Source organism: Sander vitreus, chromosome 2, assembly GCF_031162955.1.
Source record: "Sander vitreus isolate 19-12246 chromosome 2, sanVit1, whole genome shotgun sequence".
Lineage (NCBI taxonomy): Eukaryota > Metazoa > Chordata > Actinopteri > Perciformes > Percidae > Sander > Sander vitreus.
This window is the reverse complement of record NC_135856.1, coordinates 11,882,255-11,901,420: the sequence shown is the minus strand read 5'-3', so window position 1 is coordinate 11,901,420 and position 19,166 is coordinate 11,882,255. Positions and strand designations below refer to the sequence as shown.

Sequence of the window (19,166 nt, the reverse complement as noted above, 5' to 3'; positions counted from 1 at the left end):
CACTGGTAGAGGGGGTACAGGCCTACTCATTAACCCGAAGTGGAGATTTTCACTTGATTGTGACACTTGACGACCAACTCTCCTTCACTGCCAACATTGCTGCAACTATCCGATCGTGTAGATAGATGCTGCATAACATTAGAAGGATATGTCCCCTTCTAACGCAGAAGGCGGCTCAGGTTCTGGTTCAGGATCTAGTCTTCTCAGGTCTAGACTACTGCAACTCATTCCTGGTTGGCCTGCCTGCATGTGCCATCCGGCCCCTGCAGCTCATTCAGAACGCAGCAGCTCGATTTGTCTCCAACCTCCCCAAGTTCTCTCACACAACATCGCTCCTCTGCTCTCTTCACCAATTGCTGCCTGCATATCCTTCAAGACACTAGTTCTTGCATAGAGGACAACGAATGGATCAGGCCCAGCTTACATTCAGGACATGGTCAAACCCTATACCCCAACCCGCCCACTGCGCTCTGCATCAGCCAACCTGCTTGCTGCCCCCTCACTACGAGGGACAACTAATCACTCAACGAAATCCCGACTGTTTGCAGTCATGGCTCCTAAATAGTGGAATGAGATCCCCATTGACATAAGGACGGACAAAAGCCTACGCATCTTCCGGCGAAGGCTAAAAACAAATCTCTTCTGACTGCACCTCGGATAAAAAAAAAAATTATATATATATTCTTAAAGCTGCACTTTCATATGGCTCTTTGTAGTTTTGCTTATTTAAAGCTAATGTACTTGAACTTACTACTTGTTGTCTGAAGTTTGCACCTTCAAGGTTGAAAGCACTTAATTGGAAGTCGCTTTGGATAAAAGTGTCAGCTAAATGACATATAATGTAATGTAATGTAGAATCAGTCTCTGTAGGAAATAACGGTACTCTTTTACGCAATGATTTTTTTTTGTCTGGTGCCAAAACATTTCGAGGTGTTGCTGAATTCTTAAAAAAACAAAACACCACTTAATTTTGGGTTAAAATGCGTTGTAACTTGCGTTACTGAGAATGTAAAGGGTATAATATTACAGAAATGTTATTTTACTGCGTTACAGCAAAAAGCAATACATTACTGCAATTGCGTTACTTTTGTAACACGTTACTCTCAACTCTGACCAAGACTAGGTCAAAAACTAGTATATGGCTGGACTGTGTATGGTCAATATGTTTAATTGTGGCTAAATTGTTTCAGGGATAGTCAGCAGTGGTGTCTATAATGTGAATATAGATATTAAATGGTCATCTGTAGTAGTAGTAGTAGTAGTGCCGACCAATGGTATTTTCAAACTCATCGTGATATGAACATGCGCAATGAACACATTGCAAAGGACTGTAACACAATGAATAAGGAAAATTATTTCATTTAGGGATGGGTACCGAAACCTGGTATTAAACTGGCGCTGGGGGTTAAACTGTAGTATTTATCATCACGCTGCAGCCTCTTACCTGTTCTATGTTGGGGCTAAGCTCCTCCACTTTCACACACATAAAAAATACACACACAGAGCAAAGTCAGCGGACAGCAGATCAGAAAGGCTGTAGTTTAGCTAAAGTAAGAGTACTAAACCTTTGAGTGTAAAAAGACTTTACTTAGCATCCACATGCAAACATACACATGTAGACAATTGGAAAGCGATATTTTAATCTGCTGTGCAGCAGTCTTTCATCCACTGCCATTTTGTTTTACACAAGCATAGTGCTAGCTAAGCTAATAGCAAATTGGTCAAGCTAAAACAAAAGCTGATTATTATGCATGGTAATGACATCGGACCTCAGCAGAGGGAAGACAATAGGACAGGATGAATGACTGATAGTGACTGATGTCTTTGACAGATAAATCTCTTAAATTGTATTTCTCTCTAAACTTCACTCAGTATGAGTTTGTATAGTGACTTTGCTGTTGTAAACATTACTGTTGCTGAGCTACAAACAACATTTAGTTTCCACTGGAAATTGAAAGTGAGACGTAATCCCACTGGCATTGGTTCCTTGTGCTACTTTCAGACGGTTCTATTTTAGAGATGATTCCTCCTTTGTTCATGATGTGTAGGCATACTCCTATTTGTTATTTGAGTAGTTTATCTTTCAACCGTCTACTTAACACACTTTATGTGTGTGTGTCTATGCCACAGCAGGAATATTGCCTTGTCAACAACACCAATCAAGGTGGAACAAAAACACCTCCAACACCTAACAATCACAAACTTTTACTGCCGTGTGTGTGTGTGTGTGTGAGTGAAAAAATTAGATGTACGAGAGAAAGAAGTGTTACTGATAGTGATCATATCTGGCAGGTGTAAATAACAGCACTCTCCCTCACTGTCATCCTGCTTCAAAGCAAAATTACGGATAAAGGTGAAAAAGACACTATTACAAATGTCAGTAAAACTTAACAGGAAAAAATAACCAGACTGGACTGCTCTGCAGGGACCAGTTGGCACACTGTAATAGGTATCACTGTGTGTGTGTGTGTGTGTGTGTGTGTGTGTGTGTGTGTGTGTGTGTCTGTGTGTGTGCCCAGTGTCACTGTTAGAACATAAGCGAGCGGGTTCATTAAGAAACAACATGACGCCTCGTCCATCGATCCAACAGCCTCAGGCTCTTCCTGTCACAAAATGAAGCAAGAAAATATGAAGGAAAATCAATCATGGGGAGGTTGCTGCTGAGAGCTGAGATTACACACAAACATAAAATGACTGACAAAGTGAAGAGACTGATCCTCAGTCAGCAGAGGAGGTTTTTACCCACACATTAATTGTTACTGAAGCACTTATACACAGCAAAGTTCCAAATTGTCGTCATTAATTTTAGATATGAAAAGCATGTACATAGATCACTCCTGTAATTTTACAATTTTATCATCTGGGTTATCTGGGAAGAAGCAAGGACTGGGGAAAAATACTGCCTCAATCCCATCCCGCTTTTTGTCTTATAAATGAAGAAAATGAAATAATGTATTAAGGTATTTTTATGGGCCATCAGAAGCTGTGTGCACCTTGAAACTATATTTATTTAACTTATTTACATGTTTATATCAAGCTTTATGTCACTGTTGTCTCTATCATGGGACAAAGGGACATATATGATATATAATGAAGAACATCCACCAAAATAAAAATCAAAGTGTGTGTGTGTGTGTGTGTGTGTGTGTGTGTGTGTGTGTGTGTGTGTGTGTGTGTGTGTGTGTGTCACATGTTACTTTATGAGTCAAAGTCACACTCATGGCTGTGAATAAGTTTTACTGTGAGGCCACATCCAAACTAAGTTATATTCAGACAGACAACAATGCTGCATGAGAAAAGACAGCCTCTTCATTTATTTTAATGAGATCATTGTGTTAGCACAGTTGAGGTGCCGACTCAGGGGGATGGAGGGAAAAACAAACGTTGAACCTTGTTTAACATTTACTGCAAAAACAACGCAACGTCATCCAGCAAGGCCACTCAAATATGAGTAAACAGTAAAGCAATTTGAGGGGGGGAGATAAGGGGGAATGCCATAACTCTTGTCTTAACCTGTCGTCCCCCATCTCAATCTGCAAGTAGCAGAGAAAGTTCAGGGGTTGAGGGGTTGTTTAGTTGAAAATGTTAGTCTAGCCTGCCTGACTCATTGATTCCTTATCTGTCTAAGGTTTGAGCAAGTTAGAAGCTATGGCCCCGACCATGGCTCTGAAATATCCGTAGCCTGTAACCTTTGCTGTGTCGATAAGTCCATGGCGCTGTCCGTGGTGCTGAAGAAGCAGACGGATTTGTACAGTGATTGCGCCTTTTTCTCTCAGTCCCACCCTTCTGTCAGTTTGGTCTTGGATCTATAATATTTTCTAAGCGATAGCTTCTATGGCGGCTTACTTAAAAGAACCAGTCTTCTAATCACTAGGGTGCTCCGATTGCACCACCCCCCTTTTTAACAATTAATAGCCTACTGTGTGTAAGTGCACATAAATTATTTAGTGAAATGAACAGCATCATAATTATGCTGTTTACCCTGTGATCGTTGTGTGGGTGTGATAACTTTAAAGTTATAAATTCCTTTTATAAACCATGTGCAGGCTCTATGAACTCATTCAAATCAGCCTTTCATCTTTAGCCCTTTTCATACATTCAACGAGCTATTCTTCTAGCGTTAAATATCATTGTATGGCAGCGGTTTGTGGTATTTTACATCCATACAGCAGAATAATAGTAAATACATAAGTAGAAGAATGGCGTTGAGCTGGAAAGCAATGACACCAGAGACAAAGAGCCTTTTTTATTTTGCTCATAGCTTGCTGTGCCTAGATGATGAGTTTTCAGACTTTTGGAATAGGATGATTGTTTCTTCTCATAGCTTGATGTGACCATGTGGTCTATGCTGTGGGAAGGCTTCAGTACTTCTGCCCGTTTTACAGTTTTTGCAGAGTGAGAGCACCAAAGGCATTTGGTTAAAACAGGCTGCATTTTTTCTCAAAAAAAACAAAACAAATAATAATAAATACAGCACATTTATGCTGTAAATGTGTGTGATAATAATGTCCTGGTATGGTCACATTGGCATGGAGCCAGGGAGCTGTCATGAAAAAAATAAATGATCTCCTTTCATGCTAATTGTTTTGTCTTATGTGCACCCTTCACGCTATCAGTATGGATAGCTATAGTTTAGTACACTGTACACTGTTTAGTTTTATGTCGATTGGATTGAGATCGGTGGATATACTTTAGGTTTTGGTTGTTGAACACAATATTGTGATATCTTTGACATCCCGAGAGCATAAATTAAGTCATTTGTGTGCATTTATTAATAAATCAGGAGCACAATTTAGTTTTTCTCCATGACATCTACTGGGCTCTGTAGGCTCTGGAAGACACTTGATTTTTTTTAAACTTTTAGATAAGTGGATTAATTGTTTGGTCACTACGGGGTCTTGTTGGTTTTGTGTTGTCATTTTTTAGTAGGATGTTAAAACTGTGGGACAAATGTCTTGGGACACTGTGTATGTCTGCATTTTTGTGTTGTGGTGGTTGTAGTGACAGTAGAGGTGAATAGGTCCCAGCTTGTGAGGTCAAACATGCGGGTGGCCTCTTAATCCATCATGCTCTACGGCATATTGATCTGGGCTTGGCAGGCATTCTAAACACTGATGTTCGACAATAGTCAGCTGTGCAGCCGAGGCTGATCATTCGGCTGATCTGGGTGAGATTGTTTTTTACGTTTTGACCTAGTGGGTTAAACCAACACGAATAATTCACAATAGACCTCAAGTGAGATTAAGTGTTTTAATTAGATGACTTGTTGCTACTCAAGGATAGATATCCTCGTTGCTCTGTGTGTTGCCGTCCCTGACTGCTCGCTATGGACCAGGATCTGTGACGAGTGATATCATACTATATTTACGTGATGAAAACCAAACCTGAACACACGGCAGCAGCTATAGTTCATACAGGATTATAATTTAATCGTCTTAATTCTGTCAAGCTTTTGGTAGCAAGGACATTACAAATACATTTCAGGTATTCAGCAGAAACTTAACACACTTAAGACACTTCTAAAAGATATATTAACTGCATCCCAAAGTATTCCACTCTGTCATCCATCCCTGTTTATCTTAACATGTGTTCCATTAGATACCAAATATAATCCACTTCCTCTTAACTAATATTGGCTCTTCCTTTTTCCAACTCCCTGTCCTTGTTTGGCCCCAGTTGACTAATCCTGGAAACCATCAGGATGGATTAGAAAACAAGCCCAGATGCCGTCAAAATAACTTAAATTATGAATGACAATCGACTGCAATTAATACAGTTGTTACAAATGCACAGCAAAAAGACACCGATGATCAGTAATTATACAAGTTATACTGGTGCATTTCGGTGATGTATGTTTGTGGTCTATAATCTTCTGAGAGCACTATAAAGAGCACTCCACTGATTACGAGATGCACTCCTACTGTACATTGTCGAAGCTCACAATGGACAGCTCCAAATTGATGCAGCAGAACCAGAGGTATCATCTTTTGTATTCCACACACTCTTCTTCCTTGACAAACCCAGCTCCTACATTACCCACAATGCAACTCGGCCACCCACAGTTCAGTTGGAGATTCTAGTGTGTTATGCTAGTAGCGGATAGCATTGAGATGCTAGTCTCAAGCAGAGATGAGGAGCTGGCTACAGAGGTCTGGTAAACTCACTGCTTTTTAATGCTACACTCCCTTTTTTATTTTTGCAAACTTGTAGTCTTCAGACCCGACTGACACTGACTCAGGTCCATCCATCTTCGTCCGCTTATCCGGGGTCGGGTCGCGGGGGTAGCAGCTCCAGCAGGGGACCCCAAACTTCCCTTTCCCGAGCCACATTAACCAGCTCCGACTGGGGGATCCCGAGGCGTTCCCAGGCCAGGTTGGAGATATAATCCCTCCACCTAGTCCTCCCAGCTGGACGTGCCTGGAACACCTCCCTAGGGAGGCGCCCAGGGGGCATCCTTACCAGATGCCTGAACCACCTCAACTGGCTCCTTTCGACGCGAAGGAGCAGCGGCTCTACTCCGAGTTCCTCACGGATAACTAAGCTTCTCACCCTATCTCTAAGGGAGTGACTAACTGACTCAGGTGACATCACTTATCCGATTTTACACAGCTCTGGAGCCAAAAAACGCTTCATACATCTTATTTCACATAAAGATTAGTACCTTCCAAGCCCTGTAAACAGACTTTGATGTGTAAAACCGGTGGGGTCATATTTTCATTTGAAAAATGAAAAGTCACTGAGTAACTTGTATCGCATGTTTTTAATGTAAGCTTTTCTTCACACATTAGTTTGAAAAATGGTGATAAAAGTGTAATTACTTCAGTCCGTAACTGAGAAATCATTCATAAATTTCCTGTAGTGCCATAGGCCTGACTGTGAACAGCACAGCCTGCCTCCACTCGCCTCAGTGTTTTCTCTCAATGTCACACTCAAAGCTGAATGAATCACAGTGTTGCTGCTTTGATGACATGCTGCATTAAATAACATGCTGATATTTAGTAGGTATACAGTTTACCATTATCACCATCTTCATTTGTTGATAGCACTTCACATAAGCTGATGCTGATGGGATTGACAATAGTTTTGCAGATATTTGGTCATTAACCAAAGTAAATTTTTACCTGATGATGCTAGAAAAAGTCATGATAATTCATCCTGAGAGGAAGATGAATGTATTTACAAAATTGCATTGCAATCCACACAGTAGATGTTGAGATATTGAGTTGTGGACCAACGCACTGACAGATTAACATTGCCATCCCTAGTCATACTGCTAACATGGCTAAAAAGTAAAAGGAATCATTTCTAACTGCTGCAATTGCTCTGGGTACTGTTTGTGTTTAGTGTTGTCACTGTATTTTTCTTATTATAAAGAAAGTTTGCACCTCTCATCCTTGTTGGCTACTCAGCAGAATGCATCCAATTAAATCTAAATAAAAGTTTTAAATGATTTTGCCACATCTCTGAATTCCCTGTTGTACTTAAAAAAAACAACTGAGTATGCTGAAAGTGTGCTGTTGTAGACTTTATACCTTTTAAATGTATTGTTAATTCACCAATCATTTTTCCCAGCCAACATTAGCTCATTGAGACAATGGTCGGGAAGTATTTCGCGCCGGAGCGGACTAACGTCAGGATAAACTTCAGTTGTCCCATAGAGAGCTAGGATAATGGTTGTCCCAACAACAGGAGACATGACAACAGACGAGCAGCATGACTTCAACAATTGTTGGGTGTCACTGAAAGACATAGAGGGGTAAGTGATATCCTAGAGGGTAAATGTTCACCTGACTAATTATAAATCCTGTCCCACAAGCACTGTCTTTCCCGTAACAGCACACACCTGCGCTCACTACAAAGTACGCATGGACTTCCACGCCGGCCAGACAAAACGTCATTCGGTTAAGCTCAGAAGGACATGCCAGTGTTGATCTCAACACTGACAAGCCTGAACGTATCATCAGTAATGTTTTTCATTCCTTAAATTGTGGGCATGTGTGTCTGCATCTAAGAGATAGAGTTAGCTAAAAAAAGAAAAAAAAAAGTTAAAAAAAGAAAAAAGTTAATTCATCATACAGTTTCTATTGTCCATTTATGTACAGTAATTAATGAATCAGTGGAGTAGCGAGTGGGTTAGTTGGGATTTTTCCGTGTCAGAAAACAGCAGCGATAGCGGATATGTGTTGATGGTGTCAAAATGTCATGTTTGACTCATCAGACAGACATCACAAACAAACCCTATTTATATTTCTTCCCCATTTCTTCTCTCTCTCTCTCTCTCTCTCTCTCTCTCTCTCTCTCTCTCTCTCCCTCCTCTTGCTCTGTCTCCCCTCCCAGCTGTGTATGCTAGATCATATCATGTATAATGGATCAGCTCACAGGCAGTGGATCTCTCGCCATCTTCACTGTGCTTTGCTGGCAGCATGCCAATTGGTTCATTTGCTGCACTTTGTAAAAACCAACAGCTTAGCCTAGGAACCCGACGAATCGATGAGCTCATGTTTTATTTGCTCTGGCAAATATGTCTGGTCGCTCTCCTGTTCAGACAGATTTCGAGCCGACCAGATCCTGGCCGGGCCAATCACAACCATTTATCTCATTAGGGGCATGTTTGATACAATGACTGACACAACTTTCTGTTAAAGTACTATTTTCAAATTCTGATGGCACTCGTTCACAGACATATTAATGCTACACCATCACAGCTCAGGACTGCACGCTGTAGTCTGTTTACATTTCCCTCAGCACTAGGTCTCATGTTTCGATGTAGGTCTATCCAATTGCGTCCAGAAGCATTTTGGTCCTAGGCCGTTGCTAACACAATCAAAAATGAGCTGAGAGGTTCTAGACTAACTTGCATTTGTGATGTGGTCATTGCGATGTACTCTTGCTTTCTCTCACATTTAGAGCAGGAAACAACTTTCTCCTCTGTTGAATTCAAAATGTTCTCAGCCACTCTAGACTTGGGTCAAAGGTCGTAGCAGGTCATGTGTAGCCCAAAGGTTCTTTGTTGACGCCCATAAACATTTATTTTAATGACATGTTTTGATCCAGCACCCATCCTATTGGTCAAAGGGATGTGCCTGTTTTATTATCATTTCACAATGCTAACATACTGATGTTAAGCAACGTCAATGTTAATGGAGAAAGAGTTCAAATGTTCCCTGGGAACATGAGTGTGTGTTTCAAATTTCATAGTCATCCATGTAATTATCAAGATATTTCCCTAAAAAACTAAAATGTCAATTTGATGGTGGCACTCAAGTCAAGGGTGTACGGTGGCCGACAGGGGCAAACGCCCTGCAACTTAAGAAAACACACGCAAATAGACAAAACACAAGCAAATTAAGAAAACAACTTAATTAATTTGACAACACATGCACAGCATTCAGCAAACGCGCTGCAAATACACACAACACAACCAAATACATAAACGCACTGCAAATATGAAACGATGCAAAAAGAAAGGGGAGGGGAGAGGGAGAGAGAGAGAGAGAGAGCGAGAGGGAGAGAGAGAGAGAGAGAGAGAGAGAGCGAGAGAGAGAGCAACTGCATAGACTGTAAATATTAAGTCTATGTTTGAGATATGTTTTCTCTTGTTTGGTGGGTGTGTCTCGGCTCAGGTCACAGGTGATACTCAAACAGCAGAGACGTCTGTAAACTCGTGGTGATAAAACATTTAAAACTGCATCAGCGTTTAACGTTGACGTTTGTTTAAGCCATATTACATGAGAGGGTTTAATTTCGAGGTCCGAAAGGTGCATTACTGAAGTATAGGCCTACTCAAGTGTAAAATGGTGATTATACAACGGTTACCAACAAAATAAGTGATCAATCTGTATTCATATTGTGGAGCAATTCGCTCTTGAAATACAAAAAACAGACAGGATTTCTAGTCCCTCCCTGTTTAGTAAACCAGCCAATTTACCGTGGGATTTATCAAACTGAATAAATCCCGCTCGCACATATAAACACAAAACTGCTTTGCTAACTCCAACGTGTTGTAAGTAAGACATCTGCTGAAAAAGTACACATAGCGGACCAGACGCAAGTTTTTATTTTGAAAAGCCGAAGCTCAGGGAAGGCACCAGCCGGGAGGGCATGAGATGGGAGCATAGACTGTATATTACTAATGTATTATGTTATTAATAATAATAATATGAATTTAATATACAGTCTATGGAGTTCTCCAGGCTGCAGCCATACCCGACTAATAAAAAGGCAGAGTGCTCTCTCCCCGTGGGGTCGTAAATCTAGCTGTTCCACTTAGCTGCTCCCTCTAGAGGTCTGGAGAACTTCCTTTGTATAATCTGGATACTGCGTTTTTTTGTTGCATTTGTTTTCTGGGTTTGTGTGCTTTTTTGTTGTTGTTGCATTGTCTCATATTTGCAGTGCGTTTATGTATTTGGTTGTGTTGTGTGTATTTGCAGCGCGTTTGCTGAATGCTGCGCATGTGTTGTCAAATTAATGAAGTTGTTTTCTTAATTTGCTTGTGTTTTGTCTATTTGTGTGTGTTTTCTTAAGTTGCAGGGCGTTTGCCCCTGTCGGCCACCGTACACCCTTGACTTGAGTGCCACCATCAAATTGACATTTTAGTTTTTTAGGAAATATCTTGATAATTACATGGATGACTATGAAATTTGTAGGGGTTTGCCTGTCGGCCACCGTAGGGGTGAATGAATGTCTGCACAAAATGTAATGGCAATCCATGTTCAGATATTTCATTCTGAACTAAAGTGGTGGTCCGACAGAATGTAGGAGCATCCCTAGAGCCATGCTGCCAGTGTGGATAAAGGTTACTTGGCTGTGTTTAAATATTACGTTGATTCAACCAGACAGTTGGAGCGACTTAAAGAACTGGGAGCTTTAGCATAAATCACTCAAGATATCTGGTTACTTGCGGAACTTTGTAGCCAGTGTCAAATTAAATCACCTTTTGTTTCTGGTGGGTATATTTCTTGTCCAGCACTTGTCTCACTTGTCTACATATTGCTCTTCTCTTTTCTGTTTTATCAATCTCCTCTCTCCTATCACATTTTTTATTCATAATGAAACTCATCAGACATCATTTGTCTTTCAGTGTAGACAAAATACAAATTTGTCCCAACATACCTTAACGCAACATTACACCACTGTGGAACTTCCAAGTGGGGGATCAAATGAAAGTCAAGGGTGCGGGTGAGGGCTCAGGGGAGAGAAGATGAGCTGATCACACACACAGACACACACATACAATGCATTGATGGGCAGAGGTGGGAGAGTTTCAATTTTACGCTTCAAGAAAGAAAGAGTTAGAAAATTTGGGGAGATTCAGACTGTAGCTATTTGAGAGCGAGCATTGCAGATGGAATGGAAGTATTTAGGGAGTAGAGATGTTGAGGAGGATACAGCGATGGTTAATGTACAATGTGAGGAGATAGTAAAATAAAAGGGAAGGGTAGGGAAGGGAAGGAGGAAAGACATACAGCATAAAAGCAAAGAGAGTGTGTTTAACTGACTCCCTTATTTTATTAAGAATAAAAGAATAAAGAATAATTTCTGAGATAAGAAATTTAGATATGGGTCAAGAACACTGAAAGCCAGAGAGAGAACGAGGGAGTGGAGGAGCGAAGGGATAATGCAGGTTTATAAATCAATGTGATGGACTGATGGTTTTCAATTTTACCTTCAGTCAGATGAACTCAAAGAGCAGCGTGATGATTAGATTCGTCCAGATAGTCATCGATGAACACACAAAGTGGCATTGCAGGCACATGCATGAACATCACAGTATGAATGTGTAAGAGCTGAAAGCTGCAGTCACATTTCAAATTACTGTCTGTTTAAGTGCTCTTTCAACTTTACTTTTTGTATTACTATCACTGCTCTCATTGCGTCATTTTCAACTGCAGCGGCCAGCTGTTTTCAGCAAATGCACCCTAAAACCCCTACTGTACACTACCTGCTCAGCACCAACATACAACATAGTGGAGCATTTAGCAGCTTAAGAGTCAGCTACTTACCTCAAGAGTTGTTGGTGACAAACACAGAGCTAAAAGAAAGTGAATATTGGACTTATATTCATCAGGTCAGGACAGAAACAACACTCTATATTTTATATTTTATAGAATTATAATGTTCCTCTGTAACTGCTGGATGAGTGGGTTTAACCATACTAGGTGCCATGTGCGGATATTTTTGTAGGCGAGAATTTGAAAAATGTTGCCACTGTATATGAGAAAACACTGAACTTCCAAGGTTCCAAGGTTTTGCAGAATTGTTTTTCTTTTACTCATATCAAAATGTTAGAATGAAACTTGCCGCACCTGCAACTCTACTATCCGTAAAGAAGGCTCAGCAATTTAAAACATCTGTAAAGCGTGCAGCCTCATGTCCCGCCGTCCTGCGGTAATTTCTTGGATTACATAATTAACCACAAGGGCATTTCACGTTGATGACATCAGCATCAGAATAAGATTAATTAATGTGATTTTCCCTAACACATAAAATGTGTGTGTTTAACCAGGCAGGGGCAATCTGCTCCTAATGTGTGTGTGTGTGTGTGTGTGTGTGTGTGTGTGTGTGTGTGTGTGTGTGTGTGTGTGTGTGTGTGTGTGTGTGTGTGTGTGTGTGTGTTTGTTTGTGTGACCACAGCATGCGTCAGAAACCAGTCTGGGTAAATGTTGATTAAATCAACAATTGATTTTATAGAGCAGACCTTCTCTCAACACACGTGCGTGTGCGTGTTAATGATATGTATAGTGTGCAGGACAGAGAGACTAATGTGAGGCTTCTTGTGTGATCACTCACCCCGTACCTCAAACTACCTTAATGAATAAATAACACAGAGATCAAATTGAGGAGTATACAAAAGAAAATATACAGAACATGGAATATGCAAGACCTTCTTTTACAAAAAGCTCCTTCTCTCTCTTAGCGTGACTTTGAAGTTCTTGCAAGAAGCACAAACCATTCTATTAGCGTTTTGGAAGTATCATGGCTGTAGACTGTTAGGCTTGTTTCACAGTAATACCGTAGTTACAAATTAAGAGACTAAACCAAATTCTCATGGCAATTTTTATACCTCTGCATTACACTATGACATGGCCGTTGTTTCATTTTGTGCTTGTCTGTCTCCTACATGCACCAAGCTCCAATTCACCTACTCATTCTTGGCTCCATCGATTGCATCGATGTCAACTCCAAGAAATGGCAACATGGTATCAATCAACAATGTCTGTAACAAAGTGTCCCTGTGCTGTAATTTTTACCAAGAAGATAAGCACCAAATCATTGTAATACACACCGGCTGCATCGGCGAGCGTCACGTCATTTAACATGCGTCATTGACAACCGTAGCACACATTGTACGTGTCATGCAGACAGAGCATATAGCCAAGATACAGCATTCCAGGGAGCAAATGTGAAAAACTGCTCTTTTTTTGTGGAGAGTTGGCATGTGTTGACACTGAGAAATAGGACAATGGCGTATCTTAACAAGTTGATGTGTGCCAGCCTCCACTGTATATTGACATCTGAATTTTAGTTTGAAACTGTTACATAATCAATATGAGGAGACACAGGAGGGGCAGTGTGTGATCCTTCATCACTTACTAGCACAAGTAGTAGTAAATGTATATAGTATGAAGTCAAATGTAAGTATATTATAATGTACTGTACTGTATATGTCCAAGCCTCACTTTATGCCACACACTGAAAATGTGACTCATTGAGCAAAAAGTAACTCCTAGAAGTAATCCAATATACTGCAATATGGACTCCTGAGTCAAAGCAATCACCTTCTTCCAACAATGGCCCCAACAGGCTCCATCCACAGTCCGGCTGAATTAGACTTGCCAAGTTTTGTTTCACAACAACCCTCTTTGTCAGTGTATTGATTAAAAGAAAGTTTACCCTGTGAAAGCTCCAGCTTTTTGACAATAGTGTCATCAGAAAGAAGTTAATGGAAAAAAGACTTTAGCCTAGTTTGTCTGCCCTTATGTTTAAAGACAATATCTATCTTTTATAAATGTTCCCTGTCTGTGCGACTACCTATCCTGACGAGGCAAATCAAATCTGCAGCCATCATATAAAAGAGAGTGGTCTGATGTATGAGGAAACCACGGAGCCCGCGGGCAGGACATCTTAAGATATTACTTCTTGGAGAGTAAACGTAAGCACAGAAGGGGGGCAAAAGGACACAGAGGGAGAGAAAGGGCTCTGGTGTAAACACAGGCACCATCTTGGGGCAGGTTTTGCATACCAGGTGAACCCGGAGCACAATCTGGACATCCGGAGGAATGGGATTGGGTGGGATACATTGTTCAATCATTTCAGCCTCTCTCATCCCCTTTTAAAGCCGGAGACAATATTCAAATGGCCTGGAATGAGAGGTGAACTTCTCTGAGGAGAAACTTGTCAGTGAGGTGCAGAGTATCGAGGTGCCAGCACAAAAATAAAATAATATATAAATACTGTGAACACACCTCCTGAAATTACAGAAGGCCATAGAAGGCATGTGTGTAACAGTTTTTTGTTCACATAGGGCTGCAAGTAACACTTATTTTTATTCACAATTAATATGCTGATTGTTTACTGGATTAGTTGTTTCACAGCCCAAGGTGATATGTTTAGATTGCTTGTTTTATTTGATTGTCAGTCCAAAACTCAAAGATATTCTGTTTATTATTACATTGCAGCAAATCAGCACATTTGCAAAGTTGGAACCATTTTGCTTAAAATATGACTAAAATTATTAATTGATTATCAAACTAGTTTCGTATTCATTTCCTATCAATCAACTGGATAAATTGAGTAATTGTTGCAGCTCTACGATCACAGAATAATAATTGTATATAATAAGATTTGCCTTATTACTATCACCACATGCACGCAATTAGTCCCTTTATGGATATAGCATTGATTTATGTCCAATGTGGCCTCTATGGGCTACCATAAACTAATGGTTGATGACTGCAGAGACACTCTCAGCCCCTAAAGGCATATTACAGGGACTCTGGTTCCAGCTGCATCAGGACATAATAATTCTTCTGTGCAGATGTCGACTGTAAGCAGCAAAATAACCGGCAGAGATTGCTTTATGTCTGCTGATTAGATGATTACCCACGTCTTTACAAAATATTTGTTGCATGCAGTTTCAGATGACATCATCGCCTGTTGTGTCATAATCACAAAATAATCATTCAGCAATCACCTTAGAATCAAGCAAAATAGAATATTTACACCCATTGTGTGACCACCTTTGTGCAGCACTTCATATCACACAACCTGCCCCTTTTTTTGAGCCACAATAATACCAAAGTGGTATACCAATATCACTAAGCGTCTGCACTTTCGTATTCATGGATTTGTAGGAAAACAAAAAACACACAGAGAGAGAATGATGGTTAGAGGGGGGCAAAGAGAAGATATATTTATCGTACTCTAAACTTTTCATAATTACATTTCAAGTGACCATATGCCTCTCGTTAACCATGAGCAAAGAAGCTGCAACACGCAATAAAAATCTTTCTTATCACTTCGTCTCAAACAACTACAACTATAGGTTTGCAATAATTTACAATAAGGGCCACAGAGTTTGAATAGTCACCAGGGGACAAATGAGGAACAATGAGGAACAATGAGGGAGCAGGAAGCAGGAATCAGGAATGACTCATGAAGAAGGTGGATTGATTCACAGATATTCATTAACTAATTATTACTCAATAATTCATTAATATAGGATCTCCCAGGCTGTTCTCTGTAACTCATCATTATTATAGTGCTCCATTAGATAGGGAAGTACTTATTAACGATGAATCAATTATAAAGTCGTTCATGATACGTTCATCACTGTTTTTTAATCAACTAATCATGAACTTATTTTTAACTACTCTTTGATTAGGAGTTACTCATTAACTAATGGTTCACTTGAAGTTAGTTCCTCATTCGTTCCCTGGTAACTTCTCAAACTGTGTGTCCTCGACATTAAGCAAAATCCAATCCAATCATGTTTAGGCTTTTTGTCACACTCATACACAGTACAACTTGTAGTGGAATCTGTTTTTGCTATAGCTCCAGAAAACACTTACAAATAGAAACAAACAGAATAGATTAGAATACTATAGAAAACAGATATATATTTCAAAAAGAAACTATATCATTAGGTTACGATTTAGAGTGAAACAGTGAAACAGTATAACCAGTGCATATGCAATGACAGGTAATGGTGAATTATATGTGTAATGGTTAGTTAGATCACCAAGTCATGATGAGGACAAGTAGATAATGAATTAAAACACAGTGGACTTGGTTTGCTGTTCATACAGATTAAAACACGACAGACCAGTTGCTTGCTGAAAGAGGAAAAGGTTATTTTATCTAAATCCTCCAATTCCCTCATTGCGATAAGAAGACCACGCACGCACAGACACACAAACACACACGCACGCGCGCACACACACACACACACACACACACACACACACACACACACACACACACACACACACACACACTATAGCTATCCTAAGGCAACCTTAAAAAGTTGAGGCTGCCCCTCTCTTCCAGAATAAAACAGTTTGGACCACAGGGAGAAGCAAAGGTAACCCCTAAACCAACAAACCGAGTTTTTACCTTAGCGTCCAGACCTCCTCGTGCGCCCCTAGCACCCCCACACCGCCCGCTGCTCATCTCGCGGCCCGACTCATCACCGCAGGTAGAGTGCAGAGAGCACAGCCAGCACGCATCACCGTGTCCAAAGGTGGAGAAACAAATAGGCTAAAACAAAGGCGCTGATGATAAAATAAAGAAATAAGAAAGAAAGACTGGACTAGTGAGTTCTCAACTTTTCCCTTGTCCAGTTCTGTCCAGTCTTACTTTTGTTTCTATAAATCACTTTCCTAAATGAAATCTCGCTGCTGTTGCAGCTTTGGACTAAAGTCAGTGCATCGGACTGAAAGAGGCTGAATGGTCCGCTGTTGGTACTCTGCGCTCCCGATATCTGTCACACAAGTCAGTATGTAGAGGCTAACTTCCGGTGAAAAGTTTCAAAATACAACTCAAAAGGGTGAACGTGTTGCATCGTTTGTAGAAGCACTTTCAAAATGTGTGTGTGTGTATGTTTTATTAAGAAATCAGATACAGCAAACAAAAAATGGAGTATAGGTGATTTTTATGATCTGATCCATATACTGTAAAACAGAATGTAGCAAGGTTATATTGTCATGTAAATGTGAATATTTTTTTGACAAAAGACTGCAAAAATGCAGCTGAAGAAAAAGTAGTAATGAATGAAAGAATACTGTAAAATATGTGAACTATAATAGAGACATAGCCTACAAGTGCAATAATGCACATAGATGTAGATGTGTGTGTGTATATATATATATATATATATATATATATATATATATATATATATATATATATATATATATATATACGTGTGTGACTGGGTGTAGACATGCATTTTAAATGCTCTATATGTTTAGTTAAATTGAAACTCCAAAATTAAGTAATCATTACCAGTATGTTTTAGCACATGTAGCCTATTAATGAATGAGGAAAACATACAGGCAAACAAGATATTTAACAATAGTAATGATGAAGCACAAACCAGGAAGAGGGTTAGGTGCCTTGAAGTCAACGGTCGTAGCGCTGCCTGAAAGGGACGTTTGGGGCTTAAAACACAATCGAGCTTATCATATCAGGCAGTTTCTTTTGGACCAGCGTGCTTCCATGCCTTTATTTTGAAAAGTCACCTTAGTTCCGGTAAGATTATTCCTATATACTATTAACTTTATCCAGGTCTGTTCCCGACTCCCGGTTCTGACTCATGGAAGGCAGTGTTAGCCTCCTCACAGTCCAAAAGAATTTCAAAGGAAGTGATCATAGTGTTTAGTTTGGATATTTCTTGGTATTTTAAAGAAATACTATATTGCTCCACGATGAACTAGCACACCATAGTGTCTGTATGGGAAAAGATGAAGAGGTAGGAGGAAGGGCAGGGGGGCATTGAAAGGTTACACTCAAGCAGGTGTGGGCTGAAGAAAGCAACAGGTAGGCACAATCCCCCTTAGATTATACATCATTAAAACAAATAATAATAATTCTAAGTAGCCTATAGTATTTTTGTTTTCATTTTTCAAAACAATTTTCTTGCGTAATTCTACATTATGAGGTTGAATATTAGCCTGTGGACAGAAGAGACTTCTGAAGCATAAAACCAAAGTAAGGGGTGCGTCAGAAAACCCACATTTTCACGATTGGCTGCCTTCTGCCCCTCACTTCTCACTCAGTCCTATTGCGTATATAAACATGCCTGTGAAACACATGCTGATGAAGCAATGAGACTTGTGAGGGAAACGATAGTGGAGACCCTGTTTGTTATCTATTCTCTGACTAACAGTCCCATGACTTTCAGCTGCATGTCTCAGTATCATAGGATGCTCAAAAAGGGATAAAAGGTTACAATATATGGAAGTGCAGGAATGCCAAGATTAAAGGTGCAGTAGGTAAGACTTATAAAACTAACTTTCTGTCATATTTTCTGAAACTGACCCTATGTTTGAGTAGAACTACATGAATCAGGTAATTTAAAAAACAAATCTGGCTCCTCTGGCACCACCTACAGCCTGTAGTGTGATTTGCTAAAATCCACGGCTCCCTGTTCAGATGCACCAATCAGCCGGGGGGGTTTATTTAATAATGTTTATTTTATTTGATTTTCATGCTTGGAAAAGTGTTTTTTAATATTCTATTGAAAATTAGTGGATTATTTCCATATATATTTTTTGTCATACATGATTTGCACACAAATGACAAATGACATTTCAATTTGACAGAATCATTTTATTTTCATACTGCCAGTCCTTGACTGTCATACACACAGTAATAAACATTAATTGTACAAGAACACAGATGGCAGTAGCAGTAGTCTCTTGATATTTGACCTGTTCATTGCTTATAACTGGTATAGGTGTTTAACATGTGCTTATTTGTATGCTATATATTTATTTAAAAAAAATATATATTTTTGTTGTGAAACCAATTGCCATATGTTTTGTTGGTCTTTTTTGTTTGTTTGATGAAGGCGTTGAGTTGAGTGCTTTTCATATTTAGCAAACATCCCTGTCCCTTATGAATTTCCATTTGTTATGCTACTCTGCATTAATAAGACAATGTGA

General features: G+C 39.8%; 1 protein-coding gene across 1 annotated transcript in view; it reads right to left on the bottom strand.

The window, feature by feature from the left end:
- The window catches only part of gcgrb (glucagon receptor b), a 44,306-nt gene extending 27,366 nt beyond the window's left edge, over positions 1-16,940 (bottom strand). The window contains exon 1 of the mRNA XM_078278144.1: positions 16,615-16,940. The gene's annotated coding sequence lies outside the window, so the exon portion shown is untranslated. The remainder of the gene's footprint in view (positions 1-16,614) is intronic.
- Between the last annotated feature and the right edge of the window lie 2,226 nt (positions 16,941-19,166).